Genomic DNA, 2,550 nt, shown 5'->3' with positions numbered 1-2,550 from the left:
AGGGATTAATTCATTTTTCTCATTTTCAATAACTGTGATCCCAGACTTTTTAGGCACTACTTGGACTGGACTAACCCATTGACTATCAGAAATAGGGTAAATGATGCCTACATCTAACAGTTTAAGTACTTCTTCCCTAAGGACCTCTTTCATATTTGGATTTAACCTTCTTTGACATTCCCGAGAGGTTTTAGCATTTTCTTCTAGATGGATTCTATGCATGCATATGGATGGGCTAATTCCCTTGATGTCTCCAATGGTCCAACCTATGGCTTCCTTATGTTTTCTAAGGATATCTAACAATTTATCTTCTTGTTCTTTATCTAAAGCAGATGTTATGATAACAGGCAAGGTTTCAAACTCTCCTAGAAAAGCATATTTTAAATTTTCTGGCAAAGGTTTAAGATCTAACTTTGGAGACTCGGAAATTGATTGAACATGATCTAAGGGTAAAAAGGGTTCAACTTTGGTTTCATTCAAGGGTATAGACTCTAACAAGGAATTCACATCATCATTAAAATCATCAATATGCAAGTTCATACCAAAGTATTTTTCACAAAAATCAAATAAGTCATTTCCATCATCTTCACACATACTCCCTATCATGTTAACTTCATGCACTTCCTCACACTCAACAGATTTAGCAACATTAAAAACATTTAATTCAACAGTCATATTTCCAAAAGATAATTTCAATACACCATTACGACAGTTGATAATTGCATTAGATGTAGCTAAAAATGGTCTACCTAGAATGATGGGTATTTGAGCATGAGCATTTTCAACAGGTTGAGTATCAAGAACAATAAAGTCCACAGGGAAATAGAATTTATCCACTTTAATTAAAACATCTTCTATAATACCTCTAGGGATTTTCACTGAACGATCGGCTAATTGAAGTGTTATAGAAGTTGGTTTTAATTCTCCTAGACCAAGTTGCTTATACACAGAATAAGGCAGTAAATTCACACTAGCTCCTAAATCAAGTAAAGCTTTGTTAATGAAATGATCGCCAATGATGCATGAAATTGTTGGACAACCGGGATCTTTATACTTGACAAGGCTTTTATATTGAATTATGGAGCTAACTTGTTCAGTTAAAAACGCCTTTTTTGGAACATTTGTGTTTCTTTTAACAGTGCAAAGGTCTTTTAAGAATTTAGAATAGGCAGGAATTTGTTTAATGGCATCTAAGAAAGGAATGTTTATGCTTACTTGTTTGAAAACTTCTAAGATGTCACTATATTGGTTGCCTTTCTTGAGTGGAATTAATCTTTGTGGAAAAGGAGCTTTTGGGATGGAAGAAAGGATTTGAGCATCATCTTTTGACAGGTCATTTGTGTTGGAACTTTGAGGTTGGCTTTGGTCTTTTTCAACTTGAGGTATGTAATCGGGTTTGACAATTTGTTTTCCGGACCTAAGAGTTGAAATAGACTTAGCTTCTTCTTTATGACTAGGGGTTCCTATTTCATATTGGCCTTTAGGATTTGGGATGGGTTGGCTAGGAAATCTTCCTTTCTCTCTCTCGGTTACAGCACTAGCAAGTTGACCCAATTGTGTCTCGAGTTTGGCAATGGATTGAGACTGATTTTGTAAGATTTGTTGGGTGGATTGCATGAATTGTTGTAAGGTGTCTTCTAAGGAAGGTTTTCTTTGTGGAGGGTAAGGTTGACTTGGTTGGGCATGATTTGGATTTGGCATGTGGAATTGGTTTCCTTGATTCATTTGTGGTTGGTTTTGTCTCCATGAAAAATTAGGATGGTTTCTCCAATTTGGATTGTATGTGTTGGAAAATGGGCTATCAGAAGAAGGTTTTCCATATGAATGTAAAGCATTAGCCTCTTCAGAAAATGGTTCAATAAAAGAAGGACATGATTGAGCATTATGACATGAACTAGCACATAAAGAACAAACATCTTTTTTAGGTTGCACATGAGAATTCATAGATTGACTTATTACTAAGGCTTCTACTTTTCTTGCTAATTTATCAAATGATGTTCTTAAATCACTTTCTTCTTTTATTTGATATTTTCCTTCTCTTTTTTGTGAAGGGTTGGCTCTAGACCTAGGCTCAGAGTAATTCCATTGTTGTGAATTAACAGACAATTCTTCAAGAGCGTCCCAAGCCTCTTGCCCTTGCAGTTTTAAAAATTTTCCGGTATGCATGGATTGAATCATTTGTCGGTTTGAAGGGGTTAAACCATCATAAAAATATTTTACAAGTCTCCATTTTTCAAAACCATGGTGGGGACATTTTAATAATAAATCTTTAAATCTTTCCCAACATTCATAAAATTCTTCGTTATCTTTTTGATAAAATTCGGAGATTTCTCTTCTTAAACTATTAGTTTTGGACATGGGGAAAAATTTAGCAAGAAATTTATTAAAAAGTTGATCCCAAGTAGTTATGGTTCCAGTTGGAAGTGAGTTTAACCAAGCTTTGGCTCTATCTTTTAAAGAAAAAGGAAACAACCTAAGTTTAACCGACTCATCTGAAAATTTTTGAAAACGAAAGGTTGAGCAAATTTCCAAAAAATATTTTACATGCAT

At 34.4% G+C, this 2,550-nt stretch overlaps 1 non-coding gene across 1 annotated transcript; it reads left to right on the top strand.

The window, feature by feature from the left end:
- The first annotated feature begins 2,236 nt into the window (after positions 1–2,236).
- LOC133798943 (small nucleolar RNA R71) lies at positions 2,237–2,343 on the top strand. Its single transcript, XR_009876159.1, has one exon. It is a non-coding gene; the product is annotated as a small nucleolar RNA R71 (small nucleolar RNA).
- The last annotated feature ends 207 nt before the right edge of the window (positions 2,344–2,550 follow it).

Source organism: Humulus lupulus, chromosome 8, assembly GCF_963169125.1.
Source record: "Humulus lupulus chromosome 8, drHumLupu1.1, whole genome shotgun sequence".
In the NCBI taxonomy this organism is placed as follows: Eukaryota; Viridiplantae; Streptophyta; class Magnoliopsida; order Rosales; family Cannabaceae; genus Humulus; species Humulus lupulus.
This window is presented reverse-complemented; position numbering and strand designations above follow the sequence as displayed.